Below are 18,813 nucleotides of genomic sequence, written 5' to 3'. Positions count from 1 at the left end.
ATTGAGGAGCTGTAGAGTCCTCACATGGCCCCATCAAATAGTCCCCAATACTAATCAACAGTTGCAAGAAGATGCTTCTGTCAAGAAACAACTGCATTCAGCCACTTGATATATTAAAACAAAAAGTCGTTTCAAGTATCTGCTAACATCAGACAATTGCTTGAACATTACTCACTCTATATTTAAAAGCAACTAAATAGTTAACAAAAATTTGCACAGACACGTCCATAGTGGACTTTGTGCTTTGTTTTCCCTAAGTTCAGAAGGTCTGTTTACTATGTTTTGAGTGGGTGGGAGTGCTTCTGGTGTTGTAATTCTCTCTAGTTATGACAAGACTACTTCTGCAAAAAAGATGCAGCGTTGGTTGTTAGGAACGATCCGATTCAAACTCATATCTGTATTCGATTTGAAATCCTTTCGCAGGAATCCTTTGACTCTTTAGAGCTTGGCAAAGGATACTGCACATAATTGACAATAATTTTCAGACTACAAAAGGAGATGGAACTACTAGCTTGGAAACTCCATGGATTGTTTCCTTTGCTAGCAAGAAACAGATTAGATAGCATAATAATAACAACAGATAGCATAACGATAAAATAATCATAATAGCACACACACACCCCACAGCTACTTTTAAGATTTATCCCATTGATCTGTTTTAATATTTGGTTTTTAGTTTTAAAAAAATAATTGATAGGTTTTCTGTTTTTACTAATGTATTTCTTTGTAATTGTTTAAAGTTTTTTCTTCTTAATTTTTTTTACTGTGTTTTATGTAAACTGCTTTTGTGTTTTCCATGGTTTATAAATATAATCATAACCATAATGTGCTGTTTTATATTCTATTGCTGTTGTTTTATAGTATATGTTTTGTTTTATTTTATTTTTCTATTACTGTATTTCTGTTTCTACTATAAAACTGTCCTGGGAAAGTTTACTTGAACAAAAAAATACAACATTTGTTTGTTGCAGGTGGCATTTTCATCGATAAATATTATTAATAATTATTATTTTGTGTGGGAGAGTTATTGGCTTGGAGGGGGCTTGTTCTTGATTTTATTGTGCATTTTGTGTTTTTATCTTGTATTTTATGTTGTGAACCAGATGAAGTAAGGTAAAGGTAAAGGTACCCCTCCCTGTACGGGCCAGTCTTGACAGACTCTGGGGTTGTGCGCCCATCTCACTCAAGAGGCCAGGGGCCAGCGCTGTCCGGAGACACTTCCGGGTCACATGGCCAGCGTGACATCGCTGCTCTGGCGAGCCAGAGCTGCACACGGAAACGCCGTTTACCTTCCCGCTGGTAAGCGGTCCCTATTTATCTACTTGCACCCGGAGGTGCTTTCGAACTGCTAGGTTGGCAGGCGAACCAGATGAAGAGTGGTATACAAATTCAATTAATAATAATAATAATAATTCTGGAACTTTTCTCAGGGATGGGGTCACATTTTGGCATTAGTTTACTTTTCCGTGGGTAAAGAAAACCTGCTGTTATTGTATGCAGAACAAAAATGCCTCTATGTTTCTGAGAATGTATCTGTACAAACTTCTAGTATCTAAGTATGACTCAATTTCATTTCAAAAACACACACTATGAGAAACTGAAAAAAAATTACTTACTATCTAAACAAGGCATTGCTAAGAAGGCTTTAAATAGGTGTGGTAGTAAGATTACTTCATTAAAGAGTACTACTTTAAAAGATGGGAGTATTACTGAAAGCTAGCAAAAGATTCCAGTAATAGTAAACGTGAGGGTAGAGAAAGTATAAAAAAGGCAAACCCAAAACAAACAAACAAAAATGGTTTGGGGACGAGCAGAAAAAACATATTTTAAAATCTTCAGCAGTACAGTGGTACCTCTGGTTATGTACTTAATTCATTCCAGAGGTCCGTTCTTAACCTGAAGACCACTTTAGCTAATGAGGCCTCCTGCTGCTGCCGCGTGATTTCTGTTCTCATCCTGAAGCAAAGTTCTTAACCCGAGGTACTATTTCTGGGTTAGCGGAGTCTGTAACCTGAAGCGTATGTAACCTGAAGCGTATGTAACCCGAGGTACCACTGTACAATGAAGGACAAGATGAAACTGCTACTTGTATTTCAGATGAGGGACATGAGGGAGAGAGGGATGCATTTACAGGAAAACTAGTAGGATACTAGAATCTGTATATGTAGACAGATAGTCACATGCTTTCTTTCCCTCATTATGCCCCACAATCTAATGTCATAATCACCGCTTGTGCTTAAGCAGCACAAGTCCCATTGAAATGATTTGGCCTTACACCTGAGAAACTATTGAAATTAATATAATCTAGAGAAAGTCTAAACCTGGTACTGAACAGTTTTGTTCCCTTTTCAGTGATATCATATAAATACATACTTGAGCTGCTTTCCAAGTGTAAATTAATTCTAAACACTAATTAGTATTCCTTTGTTTAGGTAGGTAGCTGTGCTGGTCTGACGCAGTCAAAATAAATTTCAAAAATTAAAAAATTGTCCAATAGCACCTTGAGACCAACTAAGTTTGTTCTGGGTATAAGCTTCAGTGTGCATGCGCACTTCTTCAGACAGTGTTCCTTTGTGTAAGTCAGGTCTTCCAGTCAAAAAAAAATGAGCGTTTGTCTCATCAAAATTCCTTAGGGACTGCATCAGGAGCTGTCAAGCTATTGAAATATATACTGAACTACTAAAATATTCAAGTGTAATGAACAGAGCAAGTAACACTTCTCAGAAGAGCTCAGACTTTGATAATCATATGGATGGAGTGTGTAAACATGCAATATCAGCATGAAACACCAGCACAAACAGAAGCATAAGCATCAAGGAACTTCAGCATGCTTTTCAAGACTTTCTGTCATTAGACATGAGGAACATTTGCCCAACCTTTAATGCAAAACTGCTGTATGCTAAAGTACGGCCACACAATTTTCCATTAATTTTACTATATGTTTTAAGGAAATACTAGTAAATTATTACATTATTATTAAAGAAGGCAACAAACATGCCTCCCAGGGAAGAGCATTCCACATGTGAGGCGCCACCAATGAAAAGAGCCAATATTATGTTGCCACCGTCCAATGGAGGGGGCACATGAAGTAGGGCCACAGATGATAACTGACGGCTTCAGGTTGATTCTTGTGAACTTTCAAGACTGATAGAAAGCAAAAGATATGTGGTCCTACATGCCTGGATTACTACAAAAGTCTGAAAATCAAATACTTTTAATTTTCTACCTCACACTAAGAATATGGCATTTGCCGTATCTTAACACTGAGGAAGCCATGGAATAGAATGCTAGGTTAAAGAAGTGTAATGTTATGTATGTTTATTCAGCAGTAATTACTACTGTGTCTATTTGGAATAAGTGTATTCCTTTGGACTACAGTCTGAGGCTAATCTTTTACACACTTACTAGATGGTAGCTCAGTTGAATAGGGTTTACTTCTGAATAAACATGCATAGTATTGCATGCATGTAACCTAGAAACATATGCCTTGGCTTGCTCTGGAAATGGGTAGAACAGGGATTTATTGTTACAGATACACACACAGACATGTACATACACACACACACATGCTTAAAGAATATAGGTACTGTCTCAGGAAAATCCACAAAATCTATAGGGAATTAGATAGGTTGCTGCACTCTGCACCAATAGCTATTCTAAAAACTTCTCAAATAGGAATACTATAGTAGTCAACTGAAGAGTTGTGAGGTGCAGGTTACTGACACTAAACCCATTCTCTCCAGATGAAGGCACAATTATATGCAGCTTATTAATAGCGCATTCAGAAGTAGTCTTGAGATGCAAAAACCTTAGAAAACCACATCAGCAATCATCAGCTATCTACTTCTGAAGTTGGATTTCCCAACCATATCACTTCTGTTTTGCCTGAAACTAACACTGTCCCCAACAAGATCTTCCAGGCACTGCTTAAGAACCAAAGTTGCTGTTCCCATATATGATCTTCACTGAAAACCAGAATTCTCATTATCATGCCACATTTAAAAACTCCACTGAGTCTTTCACAAGGCTTCAGATTGATCTTAGAAAGTAAGGAAAGAACAGAACCAGTATTATAAAATGTATGCCTGTGAATACAAGTTTTTGGAGAACCCGAAGAAGAGTGCTATTGTGCTCATGTGCTGCTTGTGGGCTCCTCTATCAACTTGCTTGGCCAGTGTGAGAAAAGGGTGCTGGACTAGATGAGCCTTTGGTCATCATCATCAGCATCATCATTTTTAATTTGTATACCATCTTTCTTTCTTACAATACTCAAGGTGGTTTAGAAGCTGAAGAAACAAAAATGTATATCTTATAACAATCTAATGCAATACAAAAATGTGATAATAAAACATAACTTTAAAATAAGCAACCTACATCAAAAAAGTAACCTACATCAAAAAGTAACATTCAACAATCATTAGAATAGTATGAAATAATATTATCAGCATATAAAAGTTAAACAGAAATTCACCCTTAACAGTTATGATAAATAATTTCTAAACTATAATCAATAAAACAATGGCAAGCCACAGTACATAAAATAATACAACAAAAATTGAGAAGCAGATACTAGAGGTTGGAGCAAGGAAGGTGGAAGAAAGTCTTGCATCCTATATGATACAAGCCATGATTTTGAGCTCATAATCCTACAGCATGAGTTTTATACAATTAGAAATGAACAGAGCCAACACTCACACACTACTTTAAACCACAATTAAGAATAATGTCTGAACCCAGGGTTTGTGGTTTACCTCTCTGCAAAACAGGTCATGAGCTTTAACCAATGGTTGTACTCTAGCAGCAGAACAGTCCTATACTTCTCTACTCAGAAGCAAGACCTGCTGAGTTCAATAGGACTTGTTCCCAAGTAAGTACATACACGGCAGTGGTTCTCAAAGGTGAGGCATGCCACGTGGATGTGGCAAGAGATGTTGGCAAGTGTGGTGGCAAGACTCAAGGACAATCAATATTATATTTTGGGATTGATTCATGTTCTTATGTACCTTCATTATTTTATACTTTTTGGGGATCCCATGATCGTATTATAAAGTAGCTGTGTTCTATGTTATAAATCAAGCACTGCTGGGAGTTATTTTTGTTTTGTATTGTTATTTCTTATCAATAAAAAAATTTAGTGTTGAATGAGCAATTTTTTTATTCTGATACTGTGGCCCAGATAAAAAAAGTTTGAGAACCAGTGGCATACAGGATGGCATCCTTCAAGGTTTCTCAGCATGAACCATTTGGCTACAGAACTACAACATTTTCAAATTTCTCCAAACACTGTACCTGCAGCTTCCCAAATCAATACACACAAACCGGTTCAACGCACATATTCAGAGCAACTGCTACAGAAAGGCTACATGTGCATAGGAAGGACATTAACAATGCTTTACTATTAAATTTCACTTTCAAGGATTTCAAAGATTCATTTTCCATCTTGTGACTAATTACTTAATCCCTCAGAGAATTTCCAATTTTCATGAAATTTCTAAAAAATATTTTTTTTGTTAACCTTCCCCTGCTTTCATTGTACTAAGCTGCATTACACATTTAAATCCTAGTCCCCCTCATTTTTTCATATATATGGGGAGGTTATGTATCACTCATAGTATAGTCCACATTTGCATAGGTCTGTAACATGTTTCTTGTGGAAAAATAACAATAAAGATCTTTAAAATTATTATGTAGAAGTTTGTCAGCAAAATCATTATCAGTAACTTCTGTTTAAGCCTCCATCTCATCTGTTTCCCTCCACTTTTGTAGATTTTTAGTGTACAGAAGAATGCAGAATACTTTTGAGACTGTAATGTTCCAATGATAAGCCTTTAAGGCAACTGCCTGAAAGCTTTCAGCAGCAACTTTCTGGGACAGGTACAAACATGGCCAAAAAGCAGTGATTTGTCTCACGAGACGTGTTTACAGGAATTAAATTAATCTTAGTACAGGCTTCAGCATGATTTTTTTTCAAAAAAAAAAAATCCTTTGGTGTGTGAAATGAGGCCCATTCTGAGGCTAAAACAGAACTTCCAGTAGAAATTACAACTACAGATGTAATTAGCCAACAGTCAATACATTCCCCCCACTTCTGATTACAATGCAGTTGGGAGAGTGAAGGTGAAACCTGCTGACTCATAAACAGAACAGAACATATAACCAGACTAGTCAAGATAATTAAAAATGTGTGGGCATCCCTTAAAAAAATAAAAAAAGCTTGCATGGGAGAAGGACAATTATTGCAATATTTTCTCTTCTATGCACTAACAGCCTAATAAATACATGAAGATAAAATGCAGAGCATATACATTACTAGTCACATTTGCCAAATATATAATTAACTTACTCAAACACTTTAGCATGGTTTGTCTTTTCAGATGGTCCCAACATTACACCAAGAAGCACCCACTAATGATAGTAACATCTAGATGCCATACACATTTATAAAAGAAGTCTTCTGGAAGAAAATGCACTTTAAATCCACAATTTGCTTAAAATTTTGGCTGTGGAATTAGTTGTGTGTTATTTTTAGCAGCCGTCTTGCATGTATACACGCTCCTACAATGGTCTATTCATGCGAACAGTGTAACAGTGGAAGAAAGTCACAGCTCAGCTTCTACGAGTACTGATTTCTGGTTTCACCTATTGCTCAAAGAAACCACCCTGGATCTTTCACAAGTGTTCTCCTACAACAGTTTCATGAGCAGGTGAAAGCAAGGTTATTAACCAGCTGTAAATAAGGCACAGTAATTTCTCAGATCTCTTGATAAAAGAGAATCAAAACAACTCCTGGACTTGCAAATCACTAGGATTAGAGAAGACTACCGATGTTTTCAAATCATAGAATCAGAGTTGGAATACAGTATACAGTAAATGTTAGCTGTCATTCAGTTCAGAATGATCTTCTGTTCAAAGGTTAGCTTAGCAAAGTGGCAAGGAAATAATTCATTCTACAGAAGTGTAGGTTTTTTGCTTGCTTGTTTGTTTGCTAAACCTCTTAATGGTCAGACAAAAATTAGAACAACCTACTTGAAAATGAATGCTGTATTACTGATGTCTCCTGAGCACATGGTGTAATATAATCATAATAGTTTTGAAAGGGTGAGAGGCTGGTGGTATGTTAAATCATGCCATCTGTAGGTGCTTTATATAGTTCCATTTGCTAATATCAAGCCATAAGTTTACAGTACTGCTCCTATCATAACCAAGCCAGGGTGTGTGTGTTACTATGTTTAATATTTTACCAACTCTCAAAGCATTTTTTTTTTGTTAAGAGTCGGATTGTTATGCAGAAAAATCCCACACAGTTTAAGAATACATACCTTGTGAGTTAGTAGTAGTTGTGTTTTTATGTTGTAATTCCATGTCCAATCACCAGACTGACTTTACATTCCAAGAGAGTGAACTGGGTGGTACAATGGAGTAACTACTTGTCATCCTCTCCCCTTAACATACTAGGAGCTTAAGTAGCTCCATATGTTTGCTGTTTAGTGATGTGTATAGTTGAGCAGAGCAATTCAAAGAAGAAAAATAAATCCTGTCCTCTCATGATCTCCCCTTCAGGTGGGTCCCTGAAGCCTTAACTGCTAATAGGAGACTAATGGCAATCAGAAATTGGCATCTGATCCATTTGCTACAATACTCCAGTGTTACGCTACATAGAGAGCATTATAGCAAATTTAAAGGGTGGACCAGATCCAGCCACCCAGTGCATGGGGCCCAAATTACACTACAGAATGGGTCCAGCTCGGACTTTGGGATCCCAGGACCTGCCCACGGGAGTTTTGTGCTGATGCTGGGCCTGAAGCTGCATGAAGGAAATGCTGTCTAAACACAATTCAAAATTTAAAAATATTTTAAAATGGATTAACAAATATGTGTCTATGTCAGGTACAGTTTAGAACAGATCTTTGTAAAAATTACTTGCTATGCTTTCTTTAAAAACAATTGTTAACTCAGTTACATTCTCACAAACTGAAAGGTCTATGGAATGGCAATATTGTTTCCAGGTAAATAATCCTATGGGGTGGGGGGTAGGTGGGAGGAAATCCCTGCTCACTGCAGACGCGTCTTCAATGCAAGCAGCCACCAGCAAGCCAACTTCATTTGAGTATGATGAATCTTTTATTTTCTAAATCAATGATGGTCTATGTTTATGAACCAGCGGGTAAAACTAAGTGTTGTGTATAAAACACAGGACTGTGCCAAAAACCTACATACATCCTGACATTATTACACTGCACCTTTTTCCACTCCTGTCTGCAACAGCCAATGGCACAAATAAATGTCATAATAATCCAGATAACAAAGGGACCACAACTGTTTTAAAACAAATCATCTATTTCCACAGAATATCACAGGTGGTAGTGAACATCACTCTCACTAGTAAGTTGTGTGGATGTATTAATGATCATGAGAATGTGAGCAACTACATGCATTCCCCTTGCAGATAATTACTCAATCCAAGTTAACTCCCATGATCCTCTATGTATCTGTGGCACACAGTACAGGAACCCCAAGTAATTGGTGTGCCATTCTCTACCAGACAATTTACTGACTATGCATAAAGTTCCTAAATGGTCATGGAATACTTGCAGTGCCCCCAAGTTCATCTATGTGCTCATCCAGGCAAACATTCACAATTAAATGGGTCATGTAGAGCACTGCCACAAAACTATTGATGTCAGGGTCAGCATGCCTCTGAATATCAGTTGTTAGAAATCCCAGTTGGAGAGAGTGCTGTTCACATTATATCTGAATGAATTCTAAGAGTCATTTGTACCACAATGGATTGATAAAATAATAATAGTATTGTTTTCAAACAGCTCCTTAAAGACCTCTCCAGAATATATTCTAAAGGAAAAAACTGAACTGTTGAAGTACACAACCTGGAGAAGAGTACTGATGCACACATTGTATCTCTCAGCATTACCATATTGCATGCTGATCCAAGTAAAATTTACAAATTAAAAGAAACTGTATTACTGCAAAAAAAGTAATATAAAAACAGAACACGTCGCACAGGAAAGGAATGCATATGGATTCAAACATTTAGGAATGCTCATACTATGTAAATATTCTGAAGTACACAAGACCCATGCTGCAAGAGGAGGCTGAAATGTCAGCTTTCAGATCTTCCTCGGTTTTTTGACTCTTTGCTTTTGTAGAGTTCATGGTACCTATTTGTTCATCATCACAATCTTCAAATGTAAGCCAGCAAAACGCCACAAAGTAAAAATACTGTCAACACTCTCTATGCAATTTGACGGGCTCACTGCAATCTCCGTGTGATAGAAAAGAGCTAAAGAAACAGCTAGAGAGTTCCTAATTCAGGTCAAATAGTAATTAGCATGGTTTGTTCAGATATTAATAATGTCATATATAATAGCCAGTGATTAAGTCACATGATATTGTTCACTACTTTCTAAAGTAGGGCAAGTACTCCACACCAGTATTGCAAGGGGGGGGCATCATGGCAGTTGGCAACCTCAGAATTTGGCAGCATAGTTTAACCATCAACACTAGCCAGTGTCACAGCCAGCCCAAATTCTTCCCCTCTGTCTTAGCAACACTTATTCTCTGCTCCATCTTTAAAGGGACAAAGAAATGAACACATATAGAATTCTCTAGTATATGCATTTATATTGCTTATTATCACAAGAATAGAGAGGGGGCCACCAATACACCCCAGGATTATGTACTCAATTATGCAGACTGCGTTGTATTTATGTTAAGGAAAGTAAAATCAGAATATCATTTTCACTTGTTAGGTCTACTGGGACCATAGGCAGGCTGGGCGTCAAAACCTGTCCTGTAATAATTCCGATACTAACAGCCTTGTGTAGGCAGACTATGTAGCAATAGCTTGCAATCTGTTAGCAGCAGCACCTTAGCATGAAGCCTATTTTTTCAGAGAACTACAAAGGGAATTGTACAATCAACCACTAGGAGAAAAAAACCCAACGCCTTCGTCAACACCAAGTTGAAGTTGAAGAAGCCATTGATTTATATTATCTCAAATTAACTTTTGCATCTTTAGAGGTTACTAGATTAAAGGACAATGTGTGGGTAATCATGCTAGAAGCATTTTCAGTTTTGTTTTAAACCACAAAGTATAGTATTGAACAAGTTCATGTTTTATTGCCCCATTCAAGATGTAGAGTGTATGGAACTTGCAACCAGCAACATGATAGAGCACAAATGGTATTTTTGCCACTAGGGAAAGGTTAAACAAAACACTTCTCAAAGGAAAAACAGTTGACAGGAAATGTGATCTGCATATCCACATACCCAACAGTACTAAAAAAACTGAACAGCTAACAAGAATTGCCTTGCAGCTTGACAGGAAAACTCACTGGTCAGGAAGCACTGAAAGTATTAATAAGAGAGCAAACTGCATATCTGGTGATGTCACGTTTCACATCAAAAAGCTGATGCTTGACCCAGATAAACATTTACTATAAATATTTCATTGAAAATGAAATCCAAAATAGTGAAGCTATTTTTGCTTACTTCAAACCACAAATGAATCTAAAAACAATTCCACAATGACACTTTTCACAATAACTTCATGATTCCATTATATTCCTGAAACAACCCAGTACTCCTAACTTTGCTCTCTATACTTTCACATAAATTTTGAAGCAAGAGAACTTGTGCACCAGTTTTGTTTGCCTAAGAACAGAAAAACATTTCAGGAGACCAGACTTTGTATAAGCAAAAAAGCAGTCGTCATTTTCCTGACCTAGTTCAAACTTAGATCCAACTCTGAAGATATTTACTATAGAACAAAATGGTAACAGACAGGTTTAAACTCACCTCTGGGAATAAATTGTGTGCCACTTGTTTTAGTTTTTGGAGGGAAAAGCATGAATATTAAACCACTACACTTACGAAAGAAAAATGTTCAAGTCAAAGCAAACACAGATCTGCATGACCTCTCTCTCTTTTCCCGGGGTTAGGAAATCTATGAAGAAGAGAAATGAAGCTGTAGAGCAAGGCACATTGGCCTGGAAAATTGCTCATCACTTTCAGTTCCAGAACATGGTTGTGCAGAATCAAAACTAGGCACAATCAAAATCTTAAAACCTTTTATTTACACAATCAAGGAGGAAAACAAGACAAATGATTTAAGAATGAAAGAAAACAGTGTTAAGCAGTCAACTGGGGAGGGGTGGGAGCCACGATGTAAAAAGATGCTTCGATCAAGCTAATGAATAATTCAAATAGGTGGAATTTGCTCAGTTGATAACGCTGCACTGATATTTGAATAGCCAGCTCCCCTCGGAGTCCAAGTTGTAACAGAATTCAGGCCAAAATTATTACTAAGAACTGGGACACTGTGGGAGGGGATACAACTCTAAGGAGAAATGCAAGTTGAAGAAAAAGACTAAGGGAGTCCTTCTCTGGAACCAGAGAATGCTGTCCAACAAGATTGAGTATAACAACATTTCTCTCACCCCACCCAAAGCAGCAAACAGCAACAATTATAGGCTAGAGCCACTACCCTGAAACTAGGACGCAAGGCCATTTTGCAATTAGACAGGGATGCAACATAAATAAATCCTAATAAAATTTGAACCATATTCACAATCCATATCACCTGAGCGTGAATATAAATGAAAATAAAATGGAAGGAAAAAGTTCAAGATACAGTGGATTCTATTTCCCTCTTGTCTGATTATTACATTTCCAGAATAGACATACATACAGAAAATACTCCATTCTTTCTTTCTTGGTACACTGGGCAGGAATTAACATATAGATTCCTGTTAGAAACTATTCTTACGCTAAAAATGTCCCAGGCAAAGGAATAGAGAGAAGCTGGATTATGAAATGTGGACACAGGTAGCTGTATATGTGTGTGTACATCTACACGCAGAGATCTACAGCTGCTCTACAAGCTACATTCAATTAACTGTTAAATAAGTAAGTGCTATTATTAATGTACAGTATTTCTTATTTAGAAACTGCCCTTTATCCAAAGATCCCAGGGAAGTGTACAACATTAAGAACATAATTTACGCAGCATAATAATAAAACCAAAATAGACAGCATAATAAAATAATGATTATAACAGTCTCTCTCTGCCCCTGCCTTAACAGGCTATATGTTATGTAATGGCAGAAGGCCTGGGTAAAGAGGAATGCTTTCACCTGGCACCTATATGTAATGATGGTGCCAGGCAAGCTTCTCTCTTTTTATATATGATATTTATATTAAATTACTAGGCAGGCTTCTCTGATCAGAGCATTCCACAGACAGGGAGCGACCACAGAAAGCGCCTGTTCTTGTATTGTCACCCCAGGAACCTCCTCAGGGAGAGGAAACATTTGAAGGCAGCCCTGTTTAGGGAAGTTTTTTATGTCTGGTGCTTTGTTGTGTTTTTAATATTCTGTTGGGAGCTGCCCAGAGTGGCTGGGGAAACCCAGTCAGATGTGTGGCATACAAATTTATATTATGATTAATAATTATTATCATTAACATGGAGAAGGGCCTTGGATGACAATCACAGGTTCCCGGGCAGTTCGTATGGCGGGGGCAGTTCTTAAGGTATTAATGTCCTGATTTGTGTAAGCCTTTATAGATCAGCACCAGCACTTTGAACTGGGCCCATAAATTAACTGGCAGCCTGTGTAGTCGGGCCAGGATCGGTGTTATATGCTCAAATAATCATGCTCTGGTAAGCAACTTGGCCATCAAATTTTGCACCAGCTGAAGTTACCAAACAGTCTTCAGAGGCAGCTTCATGCATAACACTTTGCAGTAATCCAACTTAGAGGTTACCAGAGCATGGGCCACAGAGGTTTGGTTATTCCTGTCGAGATTGGAAGCTCCTGCAGCCAATCGGAAGCCATGGAAGCCCTGTCGGCTTTCGGGTTCCAAAGAACACTTGCAAACTGGAACACTCACTTCTAACTAACTTTGATGTTGTTTCCCTAATTGAAAAGTTACTATCTTCATTGATTTAGTAAATGAGGAACATGTAGCTCTTGAGGTGCTGTTGGATTCCCTGCTGCAGAAGCTCCTCCAAGCATGGCTAATGGTGAGGGATGATTTTAGCTGGAGCAGGGACGCAGGTGGCGCTGTGGGTTAAACCACAGAGCCTAGGACTTGCCGATCAGAAGGTTGGCGGTTCGAATCCCTGCGACGGAGTGAGCTCCCGTTGCTTGGCCCCTGCTCCTGCCAACCTAGCAGTTCAAAAGCACGTCAAAGTGTAAGTAGATAAATAGGTACCGCTCCGGCAGGAAGGTAAACGGTGTTTCCGTGCGCTGCTCTGGTTCACCAGAAGCGGCTTAGTCATGCTGGCCACATGACCCGGAAGCTGTACCCCAGCTCCCTCGGCCAATAAAGCGAGATGAGCGCTGCAACCCCAGAGTCGGTCATGACTGGACCTAATGGTCAGGGGTCCCTTTACCTTAAAACAGCATCCAGAAGGCCAGGGGTTCCCCATTACTGAAATATACCACCAAATTCAATAGGCACCACAACACAAATACAGTGGTACCTCGGGTTAAGTACTTAATTCGTTCCAGAGGTCCGTTCTTAACCTAAAACTGTTCTTAACCTGAAGCCTGCTGCTGCGCCGCCGGAGCACGATTTCTGTTCTCATCCTGAAGCAAAGTTCTTAACCCGAGGTACTATTTCTGGGTTAGCAGAGTCTGTAACCCGAAGCGTATGTAACCTGAAGCGTATGTAACCCGAGGTACCACTGTATAAATTATGAGGTAGTCACTGATTGAAAACCACTATATGCTGTTGTTAAAATCTGTATACCACCCTTCACCCAAAGATCATAGGGTGGTTCACAACATAAAAATACAAAATGAGAACACAACACATTCTGAAACACTGGCCCCAAACCACAAGGTTTTTCCTGGGGGACAGGTAAGTATACCCTGGAGGGATAAATTATACCTTAATGCACAAGTTTTAGAGTAAGCCACCATCAAGCTACCTCATGTGATTATTCTAATTTCCCTCAAGTCAGCTGTCTGAAGAAAGGACTATATGACAGGAGTTGTGTTGTCCTCCCAGTCTGGACTTTGTCATCTGCTTTGGTTGTGGATCTGATGTGTTGAGTGGGGTAGGGGCTACTTCAGGGGACAGACTGCTCTTTGTCAAGGGCAAGACACCCAGAACTGCCAAAGACATTGTATGGAACTGTAATAAATGAAACTTTAAGAAATTGTGCTTGAGCTTGCTTTTCTCTCCTCTCTCCTATCCCTTTTTTCTAGTATGTCCTATCTTTTTAGATTGTGAGTTGGAGAGCAGGGACAGTCTTAGGACTGATTTTCTGTAAGCTACTCTGACAGCCTTTTTACCCAAAGGGCAGGAGGTATAAATGCTGCAAATAAATAAAGCACATTAAACAGCTCAAAAAAACAAAAAACAAATTCATCATAGTGAGCCAGAAAGCTATGAACACACTTATCCTTTCTGACTCAGACAGAGACAATTAATGAATCTTTTCACATCACTAAGTATGTATAAATTGGATTTTAACCAATTTCAATAGTCACTGAGCCTTGCTTTGGGAGAAATGCCACCCTCAGGCTAAAGCTTGACTATCAGATTCCTCAGAGGTATAGGAGGCAGCTGTCAAAAGAGTATTTTGCCCAAGTTGTAACCAAAACAGGAGCACTCCATTTCTGCTTAGATAGTATTGTTTTAGCTCAGAGAAATGGAGGAAACCCAAACACAGAGGGGTATTATGGGCTGATATTTTTTTGAGTGTGCAGTTATCTGCCAAAGCAGCCTCATGAGTAGGCAAAAGGCATTTTGTGCAGCGCCATAATCCTGGATGACCTCCCTCATATTTGGCAGTAAGCCACAGCCATATAGCCAGCACAATCATGTCTCACCGCACTACAGGCAAGAATTGCTGAGAATACTAGGTATAATAGGGAGTTATTTTATGCTCAGTTTATGTACATATATTCAGCCACAAAACACACTAAACACATGCTGATTGCAGCTAAAATTGCTGAATGTAATAAGAACACACCAATAATAATTTCTTATCCTACAAAAGCAGTGGTGTCAAAAGCCCATTCAGCCATAAACCTAACAGGAGGAACTTGGGATGAGAACTCTGTGCCTAACCTAATCCATCCTACTTTGTACAAACAGAAATACAAACAAGAAATAACAACAACAAAACAACAACATTGGGTCTATGTAAGCAACTACTGACTTCTAACACTAAAAAACCTGTGCATGACATACAGTTTACTGTATCACTCCCAGTAAGGTTAGCAGGACATCTCATTTTCAGAGCAGTTTATATTTCTTTGTATTTAAAATTAGCAGCTAACTTAAAAGATAAAATGAGTAGAAAAAAAGGACTTTGCCAGCTGCTTGCTTCTATATATGGTGAAAGGGCATCTTCAAGCAACTGAGTCATCTCATGAGTATCATTACATACGTAAATCCAGACAAGGAAAAGTATGGGCAATCCTAAAAATTTTGTGCCTAATCATTCTTTTAAAAAGTTAAAAATTAAACTTGGGCTGAATTTTAAGAAGCCCCATGTTCTCTTTCAAACAATCCAACTTTAATTTTTTTTAAAAGAGCATTCACTTGTTTTTTCTGCTGAGCAAGTCTTCAAAGTCCTGGGAATGTAATTCATTTTGGAGTGTATAACCAAAACATACAACAAAAATGCAGTGCTAGTCGCTTATCAGTAACTTTAGAAGATACTGTTTCCAATGAGTGTCATTTGAATTAGTGGGAAGGTCCGAAAGGGTAAACGTGACAATGAAGACTGCCACAAGTTCCCACTCATTCTGTTTCGTGAATATCCTTATAAAGAAAACAAAAGAAGGCACGTACAGAAGACTTTGGCAGTATGCGTGACTCTTTATAAACCCAAAGTACAGTACAGCTTTATTTCTTGGCTATAATTTGATACTACATTCCATGTATCAAGGAAATGGGTCCCCTGCTGGTGTAGGAGGAGCACCTCTCTATTGATGGCAGAGGCAATCTATCTGCAGAAGCCAAGGGCTGCAAGCTCCGTTGGTAGTGCTGATAACACCAAGGTTGCAGGTTCGACCCCGATTTGGGGTAGCTGCACATTCCCATATTGCAGGGGTTGGACGATACTCAGGGTCACTTCCAATTCTACAATTTTATTATTCCAGGGAATGTTGGCACTACAGGAGCAACACACAGGTGTAAGCCTCAAGAATTAAACAGTAAGCAGTGGAGACATACAGAACCGCCAAATATTTTGTTTTAGAATTTTGTTGCACATCTCTTGCATTTGAGTGGAAGCGTGATTCACAAACGCTTGTAATTAATAATAAAATTAACCAATCAATCTAATCCTGACAGGGGTTTCCCAAGGTCTCAAGTCATAGTCATACCCAGCACTATTATCAGTGAGCCTTTTGCCTAAAGACTCCAGGGGCTATACTTGGAACATTTGCATGCTGTTTTATCCAGCATATGTAGATTACAAATTAGAGGTCTGAACTACTTGTGCAAGCTTTGTGCAAATGCACTGTCAACCCATCTTATGACAGCCAACTTACACATCCTGGCCACCAGTTGCATGGCTAGCCAACTACAGAACTGCAAGGGGCGGAGAACTTGCCTTTTCTTTCTTGATCTAAACTAGTCCACCCTCATTCCTACTTCTGCCTCCTTTCAAGTAGTACTCTTGACTTCACACACACCTGTTCAGACTTCTTGATTAGAATTTTCACTTTGCAATTCCCATTCTGCTCCTCCACGACCCAAAGTATTGGTTGGTTTGCGCAATGCACCCTGCACTGGGTGTATGATGGTAGTAGATAGGGCATGTCTGTGAATGTCTCCAATATCTCCCCCCCCGCCCCCCCCGGCTTGTATTTCTGCTTAGTCGAGGAACAGAATTGTGGATCAGAACACAACAGCACAGTCCCCACATTCTGTCAAATTCCAATATGATGGAGGCACAAACAGGCCTTCCTGCAAAGGCCTGGTATATTGCTTGCAGACTCACTGTTAATGCAAGGGGAGTGGAGAGAACAGGGCAACTATGTCCTATAATTAACCCTCCATACACAGATGCTACACCTGTGGAAGACTGGAGCAAGCATCTGTTATTTTAAAAATACTTATATCAGTGGAAAGTGGGACTCTCTTATGCTGGTTGCAGGCCTTCCTCAGGAGCCTCTTTCAAAACATGATGTTATTCCTTGGTCATCAATGTGTGGTCCTCCATAGTGGGGGGTCAATGATGTCCCCCATAGTGTTTAATATCTACATGGTACTTCTGGGAGAGATCATCTAGGGATTTGGAGTATCTTGTCATTATACAAGCAGCTCATTTCTTCTTTTTATCCAATACCAAGGAAGCTGTTGATGTTTTCAATCAGTTCCTGGAGGCAGGAATGGGCTTGATGATGAAAGCTAATAAACTGAAGCTTAATCAAAAGAAAGCAAAGGTGCTCCTGCTCAGGAAAGAGGCGCGGCTCTTGCGGGCTTTTCCCCAAGAGGGAGAAGGGACTGACTGGCCACGTCAGTCCCTTCTCCCTCCTCATAGAAAAGCATGCAAAAGCCGCACACCCTTTAAAGAGAGTGCGGCTCTTGCTGGCTTTTGTGGAAGGTGGGGGAAGGGACAGTCCCCAAGAGCCACACTCCCTTTCACTAGCCATGTGGAGCATGTGTGCGGTTCTTGGGGGCTTTTCCCCCTGAGGAGGGAGAAGGGCAGCCCATCAGTGATGGGCTGCCCTTCTCCCTCCTGGGGAAAAGCCTGCAAGAACCGCACACATGCTCCACATGGCTAGTGAAAGGGAGTGCTGAGCATAAAATTTTTTTTTTATTTGCATTCCCCTTCTAAAAACTAGGTGCATCTAATGGTCAGGTGCGTCATGTGGTGCGTTGGATTGTATACCTTGCAGTATGGTTATTCAATTGGTGGCCAGGAGTGCTCTTGCCCAGTTTAGGATAGTGCAGCAGTTAATCTCCTAAGGAGGTAAGATGTAGTTAAAGAGCACAAGTCTTCAGTTGATCCAGAATGCAACAGCAAGGATATTAGTAGGTTCTCACTCATGGGCAATATGACACCTATTCTATCTTGGCACGGGTTGCCAATCTGTCTCCAGGCACAATTTAGTGTTTATGATTACCTTTAAAATCCTAAATAGCTGGCATCCAAGATCACCACATCCTGTAACAACTTGCTCACTCATGAAGATTAAGTGAAGAGGCCCTTTCTGTGTCCCATTGATGGTGGAAGCATAGTAGCTTGAAACAAGAAAAGGCCTTTTGAGTGGATTCCTCAGTATTATGGAACACTGCACCCCATGAAGCATAGTTGGGATACTCTTTGGATGTTTTCCACCAGATAGTGAAGACCTTGTAAATTATTCTGGCAAGCTTTTAGCCTATCACAAAGCTAATGTTTTACCTTGGCTTACCACTCATAGTTTGTTAGGAAGAAGGGAACCACAAGGCGGGGTTCAGAAGCATGGCAAGCCACACTCTGGCATGTTTCATGCAAAGTACAACTACAGCAGGAGCAGAAAATGGATGTCTTTAAGCAGCATGAACCAAAGTGGAAACATTTAAGCAGCATGAACCAGCACACTGCTTGTTCACAAACCACTGTTTCTTCTAAACTAGAGTTCAATCTGACAAACAAAATTGACTACTGAGTACCCAACAACTACTGACTGCTTGTCCTAATGGTGTTGCAGGAGGGGGGAGAATTGCAACAAACTGGAGGATGGAAACATGTGGACACTAAAAATGATTATATTTTCACATGCACTTTGCTTCTGATGAGTGTGCATTTTTCAGTTTCTTAACAGCTGAATGAGAATT

At 39.3% G+C, this 18,813-nt stretch overlaps 1 protein-coding gene across 10 annotated transcripts in view; it reads right to left on the bottom strand.

The window, feature by feature from the left end:
* The window catches only part of NCOA2 (nuclear receptor coactivator 2), a 125,434-nt gene that overhangs the window by 80,334 nt on the left and 26,287 nt on the right, over positions 1-18,813 (bottom strand). Inside the window, exon 3 of one of the 10 annotated variants that reach the window (XM_081919684.1) lies at positions 10,816-10,963. The exons of the other annotated variants lie outside the window; for them this stretch is intronic. The gene's annotated coding sequence lies outside the window, so the exon portion shown is untranslated. The remainder of the gene's footprint in view (positions 1-10,815; positions 10,964-18,813) is intronic. 10 annotated transcript variants of the gene reach the window in all.

Source organism: Podarcis melisellensis (assembly GCF_964234715.1).
Source record: "Podarcis melisellensis genome assembly, chromosome: 7".
Taxonomy (NCBI): Eukaryota; Metazoa; Chordata; class Lepidosauria; order Squamata; family Lacertidae; genus Podarcis; species Podarcis melisellensis.
This window is presented reverse-complemented; position numbering and strand designations above follow the sequence as displayed.